Below are 20,755 nucleotides of genomic sequence, written 5' to 3'. Positions count from 1 at the left end.
TAAGTGGTAGCTAAGCTAGGAGGATACAAAGGCATAAGAATGGCACAATGGACTTTGGGGACTCAGGGGAAAGGGTAAGAGAGGGGTGAGGAATAAAAGACTACACATTGGGTACAGTGTACACCGCTTGGGTGATGGGTGCACCAAGATCTCAGAAATTACCACTAAAGAACTTACTCATGTAACCAAACACCACCTGTTCCCCCAAAACCTAATGAAATAAAAAATAAGTGCTTCTGACATAGGAGCCAGATGTTGCTGTGGAATGTGGGAAGATCTTGAGAACTAGAAGAGCTTAGGTCAGAGATAAGACAAATTAGCTTGTATAAATCCTTCCTTCAGATTGTAAAACTGCAACATATTCTTGCATAAAGAAGCATCATTTCCACTTATGTTGAATATCCATTTTCTTTATACTCTTGGTTTTCCAATTTACAGTTTTAGAAATATTTGCAAGTTATCATGGTATTCACAGCAAATGCCTATGGAAGCTGAGCAATATTTTGCTACATTAAATTATCCATATTACTGCTGAACATGTATGTACACCAGTCTACTCTAGACTTCATGCATGAACTGTGTCACCAGTGGTTTATATCAGCAACTAAGTGGATGCTGAAGCCTGACATTACAAATACTGTTATTTTCATAAATGCAGTCAAGATCATTTCATTAAAAGAGAACATAAGATTTTAGTTTTTAAAAATAATCTTGAGTTATAATGTATAATTATAATTACTATTTTGACTTTTAATTTTAACAAATACTTCTGAATAATTAAAAAGTAACTTTTTTGAAAACACTTAACAATGACTTTAAGTTCAATTTTTACCATTTAATTTAATTTGTATTTTTGATGAAATATATTAAACATATAAGCAGATTGAATACTATTCCATTTAATTTTCTAATCCTTTAGATTATCATTGTCAATAGAATATAAAATAAGTAAAATTATGATTATGGCAATATAATTAGTAATTTTGCTAAAATGAAGGCCAAAACATTTTTGAAATAAATATGTAATCATAGAATAATTATGTCCTGATTTTATTACTCATCTAAACATCACTATCTTAATAACTGAACACCCAGAATAGAACTTATTAACAATTAAATTCAGTTGCCTTTAATATTTGGCAAACAGCCACATAAGATACCTTTATACATATTTTTATTTTGCATAATGAAGTTATATTTGTCACAGTAGGAGGATAGAATTAGTTTTATTTAATAGTTTATTAGATGAATTTATAAATTTTAAACATTTAGAGCTATTGTATATGGGCTTTCACTTATTCTCTTGCCCCAGGGCCGACAAATGTCAGGGTCATAATTGAGGGAAACAAAAATTCTTTCCAAACTCACAATTTGTGACATATCTCTTGAGGAGGGACTATTTACAGTATTGCCTCCTAGATGCATCCTCAGCAAAAACTTTTACTTGGCATGAGCAGTTCTATTTTTATAGCTAAAATGTTGTGGACTTTGATTCACTCTCCAATTAACCTTGGCAAACTTAGAAGATGTAGGGGGTTTGAAGAACTTATAATTCCTTTCTGCACACACCACCCATGAATCCAGTTCACACACCTGTCACTGATCTTGCGCAGTCCCGGGAGCCTGCTCTGCTGCTGTCCTCCTCAGACCAAACTGGGTCTCTATCCCTTTTCAGAGGCCCCCTCCTCCTTCCTGTACTAGTCTGGACCTTTCTCTACCTCAGCCTCCTCTACAACATCAAAATTCTCCTACTTTGTTTCCCATTCCTCCTGGGCTTACTCTCTGCCTTGCATTAAGGTTTTCCCACGTCTGGAGTGAGCTCATTAAATCTCTTGCCTTGGAAAGGAGCAAGGTGACAGTAACAGGGAAGGTTTGAAGTTCTTCTGAGAGCAGAAATATGGCACTTAACTCTGGATTCAGGGAAGTAAGTACTTCCAGGCGAGAGGAGAATGCTCCGTGTATCAGTTTCTTTTGCCCCACAATGAAGGTTGAAGGTGGAGATGTGCAGAATCCCAACTGTGTCCTTCCTTGTTACGGGAGCTACTGCAATAGGGCAGTTTGTAATTTCGTAAGTGGCAGGATTATTTATCTATTAATTTGTGTTTATTTTTGCTGTAGTTTTCCCTTCACTCACTCCAAGCAAGTAGCCAGTGTTTGTATTCCTTGTATTGGGGAATTTTGCAGGGTCCAATAAGAAATGGCAGGAAGTTGACTCTCTTTCTTTTCTTCTGTGAAAGCTTGAGCTTAGGGAAAATAAGATATTAGGCATTTCTAGGGAGGAGGAGGGAGAGGTAGCTATATTTGAGGATGGCAGGAAAAGAAAGAGAGGTTTTTTTTTTCCCCCCCATCCCTTGACTGGAAAACAGATGCAAGTCAGCAGGCTCCATGAGCACTGGGGACTGTGTCCTGCCCCATAACAGTTTCTTACAGATAGATCCATAGTTTTAAGGGCATGTCTCACATATATGTTTAAGAAAATTGAACCCTAGCTCAATTCTCATTCTTGCCTGTGCCTCCCAAACCCAACAACACAGTTGCTGGTTTTAAACAACCTTGTGCATGTAGAAAATGAACACAGCAGTAATAACTGTTATGGATCAAAACCCTGATGCCTTGGCACAAGATGAGGGTACGCGGAGCTCCAGCAATGACAAAGAGGCTGAATTTTCAGCTACTCCAGTAGAATCAGGGCTCATGGTTTAATGTAAGTTTGTTCTGTTAAAAAATAACTTTTAGCTTTGGAATAATTTTAGATTTACAGAAAAATTGCAGAGAGTACAGAGAGTCCCCAATATATACCTCACCCAATTTCCCTATTGCTATCATCTTATATTACCATGGAACATTTGTCAAAACTAAGAAACTGACACTGATACATTACTATTAACTCTGCTCCAGACTTTATCTGGATCTCACCAGTTTTTCAACTGACGTCCCCTTTCTGTTCCAAAATCCCATCCAGGGTACCACCTAGCATTTAGTTGTCATGTCTCCCCATCTCTACAGGTCTGTGGTAGTTTCTGAGTTTGTCTGATATTTTTCTTGTGATTACACTGGGAATGTGGATCTTTGGAACAAATGCCACCAAGATGAAGTGGTCTTCTCACTGCATCATATCAGGGGCTAAAATTATTTCCTTTAAAACAAGGAAAATTGACAATTCTCACACATTAGAATTTGTAGGTAAAGATTCATCATTGTCATTTAAACATTCATATACAAAAGAAGTTTAGACCAGTGTCACTTAAGAGATTCATAACTCTAAGCATTGCAATTGAAGGAGAATGCAGCAGCTCTTGCCTTTCCTCTACGTTGGTCAATATTTCCATCAAGGCTCCCAACAGACTTTCTTCTGTATTCTGCTGTGATTCTGGGACTTGTTTAAGTAAGGATTTCCTAAGTATTTGAGGAAGTCTTTTGAAATCTGGTTTAAAATCAACTTCCTTTCCCTCTATACTTTCCATACACCTTTTGGCTAAATATAATCAGTTTTATTTGAATCTTCATGAATTTTTTTAATACATAAACTGAGAACATACTATGTTCCAGGGACTCAAACTAGCATTCTCTCATTGTGGTTTCTAGCTTACAGGAGCTCATTCATAATGACATATCTAGACTGGGTTTTAATAGTGTGGAATAAATTTAGAATTCATAATAAGAACCATGAGAAGGACAATTATCAAGGTTATTAAAAACAATGATTTCTTACCTTATTTTCACTACAACTTTCAGCCTTCAGCACATCCAGGTCACCATGTAGGCATTAATCAAAATGTTTCCTCTAGCCTTGTTGGAAATTCTGACCTGTGGATAATGATTGATAGTCCCTTCCCAGGAATTGGATGGCTGTCCCCTAGAGAGGCTGGACATCTGACCAGGGCAGAGAGCATTCACAAGGCATTCACAACTCTCCCACAGTGGTTGCACATCTGTTCCATCAGGATGACATCCTCCTCTCTTTGTCACAGTTACTTACTCTTATAAAAGAGTTATTGGATGTTGACATTCTTTGAACATATAGAAATCTACAGACTTCACAGAATAGATGTTGGCTTTTTAATGATTATTTTAAATAGAAATGTTCTGCTGGTCAACACATGCTAAGACAGATATTCTTTAAATAGATGTGCTTTGGTGTGTGATGATGGAGTTATTACAGTAAAAGAGGCTCAAGAGGTTGCAGGTACCTTTATTTCAGCTCTGTCCCACAGAGCAATGGTTCAGTATTGAACCATTACTATTGGATAGTTTGGGAACAAGGCTACCATCCTTTTGTTTTTCTCAGCCGAACAAGAACTTACTCAACACTCTACCCTTTTCTCTGTTGGAAGCAGGAAGATTTCTGTTTGCTCCCCAGCGGAGTCTTTACCATAAATATCTTTCCCATTACTTATGTTTTCATTCACAAAGAATAGTTTGATAATGTTCTAAAGGAGAAAAACATAAGGGATGTGTGTATGGTTACAACACCCAACAGATATCAAAATGCAAGTTTCACTGCAGTCAGGCCCATGTGAGTCAGGCTAGCTTTCGGCAGAGGTAGGTAGAGAACAAATCTGAAGAACAGGGAGGAGATGACTATACCAGTGAATCAACCTTTAATTGGTGGCTGACTATAGATAATGAATCAGTTAACTTGTTCATTTCCACAAATGCAAATCCTATGCTAAATAAGGTTGGCTTATACTAATGGGTCTGCCAAGTACAATTTAGGTTGAACCACTAACACAAAGATAAAATAAAAATTCACATTTAATTTTGTTTTCTAAAGATGCAGAAGGAACTGTATGGTCCATGGTCAAGTACAAGTTATAATTGTCCATGATGTCACTTTCATTAATACGGGTCAATAGAGCTAGAATGTAACACCTATGCAGCATCAGCAGTGCAGTAAAAGTATCTCCTGAAGGACAAGATCTGAATCTGGCAGGATCATTGTTTTCCTCACTAACTTTGCCACTTTGGAGGTTTTCAGGACTATTCCTTGCAAACTAAGGAAATAGGAGGAGCATCAAGATCGAAGTCAGCTCTCCCAAGTTTCTTTTTTTTTTTTTTTTTTTGAGATGGAGTCTTACTCTGTCACCAGGCAGGAGTACAGTGGTACAATCTCAGCTTGCTGCAAACTCCACCTCCCTGGTTCAAGTGATTCTCCTGCCTCAGCCTCCTGAGTAGCTGGGATTACAGACATGTGCCACCACGTCCACCTAATTTTTGTAGTTTTAGTAGAGATGGGGTTTCAACATGTTGGTCAGGCTGGTCTCGAACTCCTGACCTCATGATCTGCCTGCCTTGGCCTCCCAAAGGGCTGGGATTACAGGCGTGAGCCACCACGCCTGGCCCTCTTTTTTGTTTAATACTACTGATACATTGTTCAAAAAGAGCAAAATACTGAGGCTTGAGGTCACTTGAAGTCAGGAGTTCGAGACCAGCCTGGCCAACATAGTGAAACCCTGTCTCTACTAAAAATACAAAAATTGGCTGAGTATGCTGGTGCATGCGTGTCATCTCAGTTACTCAGGAGGCTGAGGCAGGAGAATCGCTTGAACCCGGGAGTTGGAGGTTGCAGTGAGCCAAGATCATACCACTGCACTCAAAATGGCAAGCTGATCAGAGAAATGTTGTAAAAGGCCCTGATCATGGCCCTCTTCAATGCTATAATGCTTTATATGCATTATCCCCATTTTAGAGACAAAGAAACCAAGGTGTAGGAAGGTAGAGTCACTTGTCCAAAGTGACAGTAAGTGGTGAAGTCAGAATTCAAACCCACAGAATTTGATGCTAGCACCCAAGTGCTTACTAAGAATCTTTCTCCTTTTCTTTTCTGACCTGGAAAAGATTGCTAAGATAAAATGTATGAGATAAACCTGGATTAAAATCACTGATAGAAAACAAAACCAATCATTAAATAATCAGGCATTACAAAGTTGGGTCATAAATTAACTTGCCAGCACTGAGTAGTAACAGAATTAATTGTCTCAGTCTACTTGACTTTAGCTATGTGTTGAAACCAGTCATTTTGCTTAATGATACTTGCAATTTGCTTCTTATCTTCTTGCAATTATAGGTTACTTTCAGATCAACTGTGTTAGGCAGACAGGCTCCTCTTTCACTCTATAGAAATACCAGTCCAACACCTTTAGGAGCTATTGGAGCCACAGTTAAGATTGAGCAAAAGGAACTGACTTCAGCTCATGAGCTGGCTTTTATCTGTGTGAGAAGAATGGAGGACAGAGTCGGGAGATTTACATTGCTTTTCCTTTCACTGTCTTCACTGGAATCTGTTAATTCATGAATTCTAGCCTCCTCTCTGGAATTATGTTTTTTTTTTGTTTTTTGTTTTTGTTTTTTTGCCTGTTCTCTGGCAAGCCCAGACACAACACTTTCACCTTCCGCCCAGAGAGCAAAACACTTCTCTGAGATGCTTCAACTGTTATCCATCCATCCATCCATCCATCCATCCATCCATCCATCCACCCACCCACCCACCCACGCATCCATCCATCCTACCTCCCTCTATCCATCCTTCCACTGTTAAGTGAGACCATATGCATTAAATCAATCTTATACAATCTCATTACATCATAGAGGATTCAATTAGAAAATCCTCAAACCAAATAAATAACTTTACTTATTACCAATTTAAATGGGAGCAAATAGAACAGCTTGCTTGTCAGATTTCCAAGGCCAACCAATTGTGAACAGTGACAAAGAACACTTTGAACACTGTTGTGGCCATGGAGTGCACTACTCAGATCTTTCTCCTGGGGAAGAGCTGAGAAGAGCATAGTTGGTGCTCCAGCTGCTATACCTTCAGACTTACTATGACATTCATGCCAAGGTCATGTTTCCCCAGAGCTACTCAAAGACAGAGTCTAGAACACAGCAGGGGTTCTAGAATTGGGCCATTTCTGCCTGATGTGGAACATGGGCATACCTTATATTCCAATGGAAAATCTTTGCTTGGGTACTCACCATCAACTGGGTGAGAGTTTCTCAGAGCTGTGCTATAGTCAAAGGTGGGTCCTACTCCATACCTCTTCCTTTGCTTTCTCCTTTCAAATGCATCAGACCTGCATTAAAATCTAAAGTTTCCCTTTGCCTACTCCTGCTCCTTTCCTCCTTTACCCTTCATGGCATTTTCCCCAATAAATATCTTGTATGACTGATCTCTTCTTGGCATCTGCCTCTAAGGGGAACTCAATAGAAACAAATACCAACTTTTCATGTTTATACATATCACTTGGTCCATTTTCAAGCTGTACTCAACCACAATTTTGAGTTTTGTACATCTATACATACATAATTCTAAAATGTAATACCTCATGTTTGAGCTTGCTCTGAAATCTAAATGCCATATATCCAACTAACTGACACCTTTACTTGATACATCCATTTTTAATATCTCATGTCCAATCACTATGTTCTATACTTCAACCATACTGGCTTTCTTTAAAAAAATATTTATATAAACATAATGATTCTTTTTTTTAAATTACTATATTTTAAGTTTTGAGATACATGTGCAGAACGTGCAGGTTTGTTACATAGGTATACATGTGCCATGGTGGTTTGCTGCACCCATCAACCCATCATCTAGGTTTTAAGTCCCACATGCATTACGTATTTGTCCTAATGCTATTGCTCCCCTAGACCCCCAGTCCCCGACAGGCCCCACTCTGTGATGTTCCCCTGCCTGTTTCCGTGTGTTCTCATTGTTCAAATCCCACTTATGAGTGAGAACATGCAGTGTTTTGTTTTCTGTTCCTGTTAGTTTGCTGAGAATGGTTTCCAGCTTCATCCATGTCCCTGAAAAGGACATGAACTCATTTACTTATGGCTGCACAGTATTCCATGGTGCATATGTGCCACATTTTTTTTATCCAGTTTATCACTGATGTGCATCTGGGTTGGTTCCAAGTCTTTGCTATTGTAAATAATGCTGCAATAAACATACGTGTGCATGTGTCTTTATAGTAGAATGATTTGTAATCCTTTGGATATATACCAAGTAATGGGATTGCTGGGTGAAATGGTATTTCTGCTTGTAGATCCATGAATAATCACCACACTGTCTTCTACAATGGTTGAACTAATTTGCACTCCCACCAAAGTGTAAAAGTGCTCCTATTTCTTTGCGTGCTTGCCAGCGTCTATTGTTTCCAGACTTTTTGACGATCAGCATTCTAACTGGTGTGAGATGGTGTCTCATTGTGGTTTTGATTTGCATTTCTCTAATGACCAGTGATGATGAGCTTTTTTTCATATGTATTTGGCTGCATAAATGTCTTCTTTTCAGAAGTGTCTGTTGATATCCTTTGCCCACTTTTTGGTGGGGTTGTTTTTTTTCTCGTAAATTTGTTTAAGTTCCTTGTAGATTCTAGATATTAGACTTTTGTCAGATGTATAGATTGCAAAAATTTTCTCCCATTCTGTAGGTTGCCTGTTCACTCTGATGATAGTTTCTTTTGCTGTGCAGAAGCTCTTTTGTTTGATTAGATCCCATTTGTGAATTTTGGACTTTGTTGCCATTGCTTTTGGTATCTTAGTCATGAAGTCTTTGCCCATGCCTATGTCCTGAAAGATATTGCCTAGGGTTTCTATGGTTTTAGGTCTTACGTTCAAGTCTTTAATCCATGTTGAGCTAATTTTTGTTAAGATATAAGGAAGGGATCCAGTTTCAGCTTTCTGCATATGGCTAGCCAGTTCTCCCAACACCATTTATTAAATAGGAAATCCTTTCCCCATTGCTTGTTTTTGTCAGGTTTGTTGAAGATCAGATGGTTGTAGATGTGTGGTGTTATTTCTGAGGTCTCTGTTATGTTCCATTGGTCTATATATCTGTTTTGGTACCAGTACCATGCTGTTTTGGTTACTGTAGCCTTGTAGTATAGTTTGAAGTCAGGTAACGTGATGCCTCCAGCTTTGTCCTTTTTGCTTAGGATTGTCTTGGCTATATGGGCCCTGTTTTTGATTCCTTATGAATTTTAAAGTAGTTTTTTCTAGTTCTATGAAGAAAGTCAGTGGTAGCTTGATGGGAATAGCATTGAATCTCTAAATTACTTTGGACAGTATGGCCATTTTCACAATACTGATTCCTATCCATTAGCATGAAATGTTTTTCCATTTGTTTGAGTCCTCTCTTATTTCCTTGAGCAGTGGTTTGTAGTTCTTCTTGAAGAGGTCCCTCATATCCCTCATGAGTTGTATTCCTAGGTATTTTATTTCCTTTGTAGCAATTGTGAATGGGAGTTCACTCATGATTTGGCTCTCTGTTTGTATATTATTGGTGTATAGGAATACTTATAATTTTTGCACATTGACTTTGTATCCTGAGACTTTGCTGAAGTTGCTTATCAGTGTAAGGAGATTTGGGGCTGAAACAATGGGGTTTTCTAAATATACAATCATATCATCTGTAAACAGAGACAATTTGACTTCCTCTCTTCCTATTTGAATACCCTTTATTTCTTTCCCTTGCCTAACTGCCCTGGCCAGAACTTCCATATTATGCTGAATAGGAGTGGTGAGAGAGGGCATCCTTGTGCTGTACCAGATTTCAAAAGGAGTGCTTCCAGCTTTTGCCCATTCAGTATGATATTGGCTGTGGGTTTGTCATAAATAGCTCTTATTATTTTGAGATACGTTCCAACAATACCTAGTTTTTTGAGAGTTTTTAGCATGAAGGGCTGTTGAATTTTGTTGAAGGCCTTTTCTGCATCTATTGAGATAATCATGTGGTTTTTGTCATTGGTTCTGTTTATGTGATAGTTTGTGTTTATTAATTTGCATATATTGAACCAGCCTTGCATCCCAGGGATGCAGCCGACTTGATCTTGTTGGATAAGGCTTTTGATGTGCTGCTGGATTTGGTTTGCCTGTATTTTATTGAGGATTTTTGCACTGGTGTTCATCAGGGATATTGGTCTGAAATTTTCTGTTTTTGTTGTGTCTCTGTCAGGTTTTGGTATCAGGATGATGCTGGCCTCAAAAAATGAGTTAGGGACAAGTCCCTCTTTTTCAATTGTTTGGAATAGTTTCTGAAGAAATGGTAGCAGCTTCTCTTTGTACCTCTGGTAGAATTTGGCTGTGAATTCTTGTGGTCCTGGGCTTTTTTCGTTGGTAGATTATTAATTGCTGCTTCAATTTCATAACTTGTTATTGGTCTACTAAAGGATTTGACTACTTCCTAGTTTAGTCTTACAGGGTGTATGTGTCCAGAAATTTATCCATTTCTTCTAGATTTTCTAGTTTATCTGTGTGGAGGTGTTTATAGTATTCTCTCTGATGCTAGTTTTTATTTCTATGGGATCAGTGGTGATATCCCCTATATCATTTCTTACTGTGTCTATTTGATTCTTCTCTCTTTTCTTCCTTATTAGTCTGGGCTAGTGGTCTATCTATTTTGTTAATCTTTTCAGAAAACCAGTTCCTGGATTCATTGATTTTTTGAAGGGATTTTGTGTCTCTATCTCCTTCAGTTCTGCTCTGATCTTAGTTATTTCTTGTCTTCTGCTAGCTTTTGAATTTGTTTGCTCTTGCTTCTCTAGTTCTTTTAATTGTGATGTTAGGGTGTCCACTTTAGATCTTTCCAACTTTCTGATGTGGGGATTTAGTGCTATAAATTTCCCTGTAAACACTGCTATAGCTGTGTCCCAGACATTCTGGTATGTTGTGTCTTTGTTCTCATTGGTTTCAAAGAACATCTTTATTTCTGTCTTAATTTCATTATTTACCCAGTAGTCATTCAGGGTCAGGTAGTTCAGTTTCCATGTGGTTGTAAAGTTTTGAGTGTGTATCTTAATCCTGAGTTTGAATTTGATTGCACTGTGGTCTGGGAGACTGTTTGTTACGATTTCCATTCTTTTGCATTTGCTGAGGAGTGTTTTACTTCCAATTATGTGGTCGATTTTAGAATAAGTGCTATGTGGTGTTGAGAAGAATGTATATATATTCTGTTGATTTGAGATGGAGAGTTTTGTAGATGTCTATTAGGTCTGCCTGGTCGACAGCTGAGTTTAAGTCCTGAATATCCTTGTCAATTTTCTGTTTCATTGGTCTAATATTGAGAGTGAGGCGTTAAAGTCTCCCACTATTATTGTGTGGGAGTCTAAGTCTCTGTGTAGGTCTCTAAGAACTTGCTTTATGAATCTGGGTGCTCCTGTATTGGGTGCATATATATTTAGGATAGTTAGCTCTTCTTGTTACATTGATCCCTTTACCATTTTGTAATGCCTTTCTTTGTCTCTTTTGATCTTTGTTGGTTTAATGTCTGTTATCAGAGACTAGGATTGCAACCCCTGCTGTTTTTGCTTTCCATTTGCTTGGTAGATCTTCCTCTATCCCTTTATTTTGAGCCTATGTGTGTCTCTGCCCGTGAAATGGGTCTCCTGAATACAGCACACCAATGGGTCTTGACTCTTTATCCAATTTGCCAGTCTTTGTCTTTTAATTGGGGCATTTAGCCCATTTACATTTAAGGCTAATACAGTTATGTGTAAATTTGATCCTGTCATCATGATGCCAGCTTGTTATTTTGCACATTAGATGATGCAGGTTCTTCATAGTGTCATTGGTCTTTTTATTTTGGTATGTTGTTGCAGTGGCTGGTACCAGCTTTTCCTTTCTATATTTAGTGCTTCCTTCAGGACTTCTCATAAGGCAGACTGGTTGGTGACAAAATCCCTCAGCATTTCCTTGTCTGTAAAGGATTTTATTTCTCCTTGGCTTATGAAGCTTAGTTTGGCTGGATATGAGATTCTGGATTGAAAATTCTTTTCTTTACGAATGTTGAATATTGGTCCTCACTCTCTTCTTGTTTGTGGGGTTTCTGCACAGAGATTTGCTGTTAGACTGAGGGGCTTCCCTTTGTGGGTAACCTGACCTTTCTCTCTCACTCCCCTTAACATTTTTTCCTTCATTTCAACCTTGGTGAATCTGACAATTACGTGTCTTGGGGTTGCTCTTCTCGAGGAGTAACTTTGTGGTGTTCTCTGTATTTCCTGAATTTGAATGTAGGCCTGCCTTGCTAGGTAGAGGAAGTTCTCCTGGATAATAATCTGAAGAGTCTTTTCCAACTTTGTTCCATTATCCCTGTCACTTTCAGGTACACCAATCAAATGTAGATTTGTTTTTTTCACATAGTCCCATATTTCCTGAAGGCTTTGTTCATTCCTTTTCACTCTTTTTTTCTCTAGACTTGTCTTCATGTTTTATTTCATTAAATTGATCTTTAATCTCTGATATCCTTTCTTCCACTTGATCAATTCAGCTATTGATCTTGTGTATGCTTCATGAAGTTCTCATGCTGTGTTTTTCAGCTCCATCAGGTCATTTACGTTCTTCTCTAAACCAGTTATTCCAGTTAGCAGTTTCTGTAACATTTTATCGAGGTTCTTTTCTTCTTTGCATTGGGTCAGAACACACTCCTTTAGCTCAGAAGAGTTTGTTATTACCCACCTTCTGAAGTCTATTTGTGTCAGTTTGTCAAAGTCAAACTCATTCTCCATCCAGTTTTATGCCTTCCCTGGAGAGGTGTTGCAATCATTTGGAGGAAAAGAGGCATTCTGGTTTTGGAATTTCCAGCCTTTTTGCACTGGCTTTTCCTCATCTTCATGGATTTATCCACCTTTGATCTTTGATGCTAATGACCTTTGGATAGGGTCTTTGGGTGGACATCCTTTTTGTTGATGTTGATGTTACTGCCTTCTGTGTGTTAGGTTTCCCTCTAACAGTCAGGTCTCTCTGCTGCAGGTTGGCTGGAATTTGCGGGAGGTCCACTCCAGACCCTGTTTTGTCTGGATATCACCAACGGAGTCTGCAGAACAGCAAAAATTGCTGCCTGCTTCTTCCTCTGGAAGGTAGTCCCAGAGGGGCACCTGCCTGATGCCAGCCACAGCTCTCTTGTACGATGTATCTGTCAACCCCTGCTGGGAGTTGTCTCCCAGTCAGGAGGCAGGGGCACAGGGACCCACTTGAGGAGGCAGTCTGTCCTTTAGCAGAGCTCAAGCGCTATACTGGGAGATCTGCTGCTGTCTTCAGAGCCAGCAGACAGAAATGTTTAAGCCTGCGGAAACTGCGCCTACAGCCACCTTGTCCCCCAGGTGTTCTGTCCCAGGGAGATGGGAGTTTTATCTATAAGTCCCTGACTGGGACTGCTGCCTTTCTTTCAGAGATGCCCTGTTCAGTGAGGAGGAATCTAGGGATGCAGTCTGGCCACAGCTGCTTTGCAGTGCTGTGGTGAGTTCCACACAGTCTGAACTTCTCGTTGGCTTCCTTAACACTGTGAAGGGAAGAAACCACCTACTCAAGCCTCAGTTATGGTGGACGCCCCTCCCCTCAACAAACTCCATCATCCCAAGTTTACTTCAGACTTCTGTGCTGGCAGCGAGAATTTCAAGCCAGTGTTTCTTAACTTGCTGGGATCCATGGAATTAGGACCCGCAGAGCAAGACCATTTTGCTCCCTGGCTTCAGCCCCCTTTCCAGAGGAGTGAACGGTTCTGTCTCGCTGGGGTTCCAGGCGCCACTGGGGTACGAGAAAAAAGAAAAACAAAACAAAAAAACAACTCCTGTGGCTTGCTAGGTGTCTGCCCTAACAGCTGCCCAGTTTTGTGCTTGAAACCCACAGTCTTGGTGGTGTAGGCACATGTGGGAATCTCCTGGTCTGTGGGTTGAAAAAACTGTGGGGAAAGTGTGGTATGTGGGCCACATAGCACAGTCCCCTCACAGCTTCCCTTGGGAAGGGGAGGGAGCTCTCCAGCCCCTTGAACTTCCTGGGTGAGGTGACACCCCACCCTGCTTCTACTTGCCCTCTGTGGGTTGCACCCAGTGTCTAACCAGTTCCAATGAAGTGAACCAGGTTCCTCAGTTGGAAATGAAGAAATCACCCACCTTCTACGTTGGTCTCGCTGGGAGCTCCAGACTGGAGCTATTCCTATTTGACCATCTTGCCAGATCCTCCACACTGGCTTTCTTAAGAACTATTACATAAAATGCCAGAAAATGTTTCCAACTTGGGTTTTTGGCATTTGCTCCTTCGTGGCCTGGATCACTATTCCTCCAGATATTCACATGGCTTGCTTTTTAACATTAGTCACAGCTCTGCTTCAGTGCCACCTCCTCCAAGAAGTCTTCCCTAACTTTTCCCTTCCCCAAAGAAGTACTACATATGAAAGCACCACACATCACACAACTCTTCTTTCCCTTACCCTGTTCTGCTTACTTCATAGTACTTACGACTAATATTTTGTTTAAAAAGAAAGATAAAAAATTTTTTAAAAAAGAAAGGAAAAATTAAAGAACAACTAAACTCTGCTTTTAATTTATCATAATTGACTTGGCTAATTCAGCCAACTTGAGTCTTTAGTAAATTATTTGAACAAATGATCTACATTCAACAAATAAAAGTTTTTAGGAGATTTGGGAGATATTGCTGGTCTATGTGTCATCACAATAAGGACGAGAATAGTGATATTGCCAAGTTAGGTATCTTAAATGTATCTGACACTTTTCTGAAATTACGTGGATAGGCATCACTGGTAAAATCTCAAAATGCAGGGATAAAAATCAAAGCAAATTTTTATTTAAAAATCTCTAGCACAGGCTGGGTGCAATTGCTTACTCTGGTAATCCCAGCACTTTGGGAAGCCGAGACAGGTGGGTTGCTTGAGCTCAGGAGTTTGAGACCAGTCTGAGCAACATGGCAAAACTCTGTCTCCACAAAAAATTCAAAAATTAGCCAGGCATGGTGATACACACCTATAGTTTTAGATACTCGGGAGGCTGAGGTGTGAGGATTGCTTGAGCCCAGGAGGTCGAGGCTGCAGTGAGCCATGATTGTGCCACCTCACTCCAACCTGGGTGACAGAGCAAGACCCTGTCTCAGAAAAGAAAAAAATCTACAGTACAAACATGATTTGAAGTTATTTCTCATAGTACCTGAATCACATCAGTAAGTCTTTGGAGAAAGAAATGGACTTTTTCACGCTCGTGACATTGTACTCGCAACCCAAACAATAGAAGTACTGTATAAAACCTTAAAATGTGCACATACTTTGCTCTATTAATTCTACTTATGGGTCTCTATCCCACAGAAATATCTGTTTATATAGGCAAATATACAGTCACATGCATATTCACTCCATCATTGTTTATAACAGCAAAAATCGAAACACCTTAAATGTCCAGCAATAGAGAACTGTTGACATATATGATGGTACATACACATAATGGAATTCTCTCCAGTAGTTTAAAATAATGTAGATCTACACTTTGTAACATGGAGAGATGTTTGTGATTTATTACATGAAAAAATGGATATTAAAAATTTGTGCGCAGCAAATCCTTCTGTTAAAAATATTGTGTGTATAAATACATATGTGTATGTATATATATGCATATAGACACATAGTTACTTACATATAAGCATAAGGAAAAACTCTGGAAAGACACTGCTTTGAATTTTAATAGATTTTTAAATGTGTCAATTATGGGTGTTTTAAAGGTTTTCTGTGTATTTTTCTGTAACTTGTAGGTATTTTAAAATAATAAGTACATATCAATCTTTGAAATAAAAAGATTTAAACATATATGATGACCATGCCACAGAATTACAGATTATAAGAGCTGACGGGACTTTAGGATTCATTAAATGTTATTTCATTCAAGAGATGCTTCCATTTTACCTAAGAGGAAACTAAGACCCAGAAGAGAAATGGAATTATCCAGGACTCAGATTTATGTCTCTCTCTCCAGTTATTCTCCCATTTTCACACCCCATCAGGTGCTCAATTAATGCACTGATTGATGTAATTGGTTGGTATTGATGTGGAGGAGTCTGAGGGTGATCTCATTCCACTGTTGAACTGTGATAGAAAATTTCACAGTGGGAACAGAGATAGTTCAATTTTTCCCCCTGCAACAATTATGCAAGCCTCTGATTTACATTGATCAGGACATCTCCTTGGATAGCAAATGAATTTATTATAGAAGTTGCTCATGTAAGATTTCCTCTGCCTGGGAATGTTTCTGATTATGCCTACACTACTCATTGGCCAGTTCTTAGTGGTCATTGAGAAAAACATTTGCCCAAATAACACATTTTATTTCGACTTTCTGAATTATTTTGTATAAACATTATCCTGAGAGAGAAATCAGAGCTGAAGTCGATAATAAAAGTGTTCTAGATGTAATTGTTGTTATCCTCCCTAAAAGTTTGTAGTGTAAAATAATTTACTGTTGACAAAGAAAGTACATTAATAATACAAATTCTGAAACATTATTTGATAAGGAGGCAAAAATGCTCAGATTCCAGTTGTATGTTCAACATTGGGCTTGTGAAACTGATTTTTTGTGATCTCTTGATGATGGAATAGCCAAAAAAGGGAGTCTCTGGGAGTTTCATAATTGTCAAAAAGCCATTAAAAATTTCAGTCCAAAATGGAACAGAATTCTTGCACTTTTGCTGAATTTCCCAGTTCTGTGGTTCACCAAAAAATGACCACAAGTTATGGTAACCACCAGTAGGATCTTTTGTTGTCTTGCTTTGGCCCAAAACTGAAAGTCACACAACCCTGTAAATCTTCATCAAAGAATCAGCCTTGACACAAACTATCTTCCTTTTGCCACAACTTCAATGTGCTGGACATTAATGGAGTTGTTTGCACATAATAAGGAAAATAAATAATGACTGTGGGAGAGAAGTAACTCTCTGCCATCACCTTTCTTGCCAACAGCTTACTGCCTGCAAAACTATTATTCAGGGAGAGAAAGTTTGTATTTATTAGTTAAATCAGAGCCAACCCGGTAGGTATTGGACAAGAGACATTTAATTTCCTCCTCAGTGGGACATCTTATGTGGCATAACTGGTCCTTTATCCACTGCCTTCTTTAGAAAGGTGGTGTGAATTGTAAATTGATTGTATTAAGTAACCAGACCACTGAACTTTGTTGTCTTAGGTTTGTTTCTCTTTTTCTACTTTTTCTTTTTTTAAGCTTCTATAGAGTGAGTTATCTCGTCAGCAATGTGACTTACAAGTTCTGCTCTTTGCCTTTCAGGATATTATTCACTTGGCATGAAACAGTCCAGTGCAAGATAGTTGGATGAAAAATATGGCTCAAATGCTTTTGCTCAGTGAGGGTAATTAAAAATTTTTCAATATGTCTAATTTTCTTGAAAATGTATGGTCCTGATATATATATATATGTATACTTACACACGTGAATGGCTAAATGAGAAGTGCAGCTTATGAATAGCCTTCCCTACATACTTTACTATATACCAAGCTAATCTTTTGTATCAATATACAATTATGTAATATAGTGTAAAGAACCCTGGAATGGAATACAAAAACTCTGGGTTCTAGTTTGGGCTCTGACTCTAGATAGCTGCATGAATTTCAATAAGTCACACTATCAGATTTATTCTTCTTTTTAAATTTTATTTTATTTTCAGAAAATGGCGTGACTATTTTGGGGCTCAGAGAATGATACCCCAAAGTAGGGTGTTTTGGTATGCTTTGATGAAGGAAAATTAAAGACCTTACAAATTGCTTCAGAATTAAGATCTCTCTGACTTTTTCTTCTTTCTCCCCCTAAGTATGAGGTGGGGGGCTTTCTCTGAAGTTCCTTTATCTGACAGAGGGTAGTTCTTCGAACAGAAATGTGATTGCCTTAGACCCCTCCCTGGAATCTACATTAACCATAAAATGTTAACTCTTATCACAGGAGAGGGAATGAAAAGTCTCCATATCCAGGACACATACCCTAGACAGATTTTTCAGCTATTCTTTCAACTGTTCTTCCAAGGGCTGTCACCTAAACAACTATCTGCAGAATAAGACACATTTTATTCATATCCTTCTGCCCCTCATCTTCCCATAGCTTGTTGCCACCTCCTCCAGAGCCCAGAGGAACTTTGTCCAAGGCTGTTATCTACTCTTTATGCCCATTCACTTCCCCTAAAGATTATTTACTTTTCCTCTAATCCCTTCCCCCTATGAAAAGGTATTTAAACTTCAATCATCTGGCCCTTCCTTAAGTCTTCAATTTTGTGTGGCTCCTGTGTACATGTGCATGTTAATCAATGTGTCTGACTTTTCTCCTGTTAATGTTTTTATTCTCCATTTATTTCAAGAGACTCAATTACCAAACCTCCAGAGGGAAAGGTTATCCTTCGCTGTTAAGGCAAATTATAAAATATGACTATGGTAGATTCCCTCCCCTCTCTTCCCCTCCCTCCCTTCCTTCATATTTATTGTACACAACATAATAGTTTGGAGAATAAAACAACAAGCCGAGTACAGTGGCTCACGACCGTAATCCCAGCACTTTGGGAGGTCAAGGAGGGCAGATCACCTGAGTTTGGGAGTTTGAGACCAGCCTGTCCAACATCAAGAAACCCCATTTCTACTAAAAATACAAAATTAGGCAGGTATGGTGACACATGCCTGTAATCCCAGTTACTCAGGAGGCAGAGGCAGGAGAATTGCTTGAACCTGGAAGGTGGAGGTTGTGGTGAGTCAAGATCCTCCCACTGCACTCCAGCCTGGCCAACAAGAGCAATACTCTGTCTCAAAAAAAACAAAAAAACTATAATCAATGCCATAAACATATTCATCATCTCCAAAAGTTTCTCCCTATACTCTTTATGAAAAAAATTTTTTTTGGTGACGAGAACACAACATGAGATCTACCCTCTTAGCAAATTCTTACATACATATACAGTACAGTATTGTTAACCACAGGCAATATGCTGTGTAGTCAGTCTCTAGGACATAGTCATCTTACATAATTAAAACTTTGTGGGATTTACTGGCAAGATGGCTGAATAGGAACAGCTCCCGTCTGCAGCTCTCAGTGAGATAGATGCAGAAGGTGGGTGATTTCTGCATTTCTAACTGAGGTACCCAGTTCATCTCAATGGGACTGGTTGGACAGTGGGCAGAGCCCAAGGAGAGCAAACCAAAGCAGGGTGGGGCGTTTCCTCATCTGGGAAGTGCAAGGCGTCGGGGAACTCCCCTCCTAGCCAAGGGAAGCCCTTAGGGACCATACCACGCACTCTGGCCCAGATAGGGCACTTTTCCCACAGTCTTCACAATCCGCAGACCAGGAGATTTCCTCCGGTGCCTACACCATAAGGGCCCTGGGTTTCCAGCACAAAAATGGGTGGCCCTTTGGGCAGACACGGAGCTAGTCACAAGAGTTTTTTTCATACCCTAGTGGTGCCTGGAACGCCAGTGAGACAGAACCATTCACTCACCTGGAAAGGGGGCTGAAGCCAGGGAGCCAAGTGGTCTGGCTCAGCGGGTCCCACCCCCACAGAACCCAGCAAGATAAGATCCGTTGGCTTGAAATTCTCATGCCAGCACGGCAGTCTAAGCTCTACCTGGGATGTTTGAGCTTGGTAGGGGGAGGGGCGTCCACCACTGCTGAGGCTTGAGTAGGTGGTTTTACCCCACAGTGTAAACAAAGCTGCCAGGAAGTTCGAACTGGGCAGAGCCCACCACAGGTCAAGGAGGCTGCTGTGGCCAGAATGTCTCTAAATTCCCTCCTCTCTGGGCAAGGCATCTCTGAAAAAAACGACAGCAGCCCCAGTCAGGGACTTACAGATAAAACCTCCATCTCCCTGAGACAGAGCATCTGGGGTAAGGAGCAGTTGTGGGTGCAGCTTCAGCAGAATTAAACATCCCTACCTGGCAGCTCTGAGGAGAGCAATGAATCTCCCAACACAGCCTTCGAGCTATGATAAAGGACAGCCTGCCTCCTAAAGTGGGTCCCTGACCCCATGTATCCTGATGGGGAGACACCTCCCAGTAGGGGTGGACAGACACCTCATACAGGAGAGCTCTGGCTGGCATCTGGCAGGTGCCCCTCTGGGATGAAGCTTCCAGAGGAAGGAACAGGCAGCAATCTTTGCTGTTCTGCAGCCTCCACTGGTGATACCCAGGCAAACAGGGTCTGAAGTGGACCTCCAGCATACTCCAGCATACTCCAGCAGACCTGCAGAGAGGGGCCTGACTCTTAGAAGGAAAACTAACAAACAGAAAGGAATAGTATCAATATCAATAGAAAGGACGTCCACTCAGAGACCCCATCCGATGATCACCGATTTCAAAGACTAAAGGTAGATAAATGCACAAACATAGGGAGAAACCAGTGCAAAAAGACTGAAAATTCCAAAAACCAGAATGCCTCTTCTCCAAAGGATCACAACTCCTCATCAGCAAGGGAACAAAATTGGATGGAGAATGAGTTTGATGAACTGACAGAAGTAGGCTTCAGAAGGTGGGTAATGGCAAACTCCTCCAAGCTAAAGGAGCATGTTCTAACCCAATGCAAGGAAGCTAAGAACTAAGAACCTTGAAAAAAGGTTAGAGGAATTGCTAACTAGAATAACCAATTTAGAGAAGAACTTAAATGACCTGAATGAGCTGAAAAACACAGCACGAGAACTTTGTGAAGCATACACAAGTATCAATAGCCAAATCAATCAAGCAGAAGAAAGGATATCAGAGATTGAAGATCAACTCAATGAAATGAAGTGAGAAGACAAGATTAGAGGAAAAAAAAGTAAAAAGAAACAAACAAAGCCTCCAGGAAATATGGGACTATGTGAAAAGACCAAATCTACGTTTGATTGGTGTACCTGAAAGTGATGGGGAGAATGGAACCAAGTTGGAAAACACTCTTCAGGATATTATCCAGGAGAACTTCCCCAACCTAGCAAGGCAGGCCAACATTCAAATTCAGGAAAT

The sequence above is a fragment of the Colobus angolensis genome, unplaced genomic scaffold, assembly GCF_000951035.1.
Source record: "Colobus angolensis palliatus isolate OR3802 unplaced genomic scaffold, Cang.pa_1.0 Scaffold26, whole genome shotgun sequence".
NCBI classification, from domain to species: Eukaryota; Metazoa; Chordata; class Mammalia; order Primates; family Cercopithecidae; genus Colobus; species Colobus angolensis.
Note: the sequence above shows the minus strand (reverse complement) of the source record.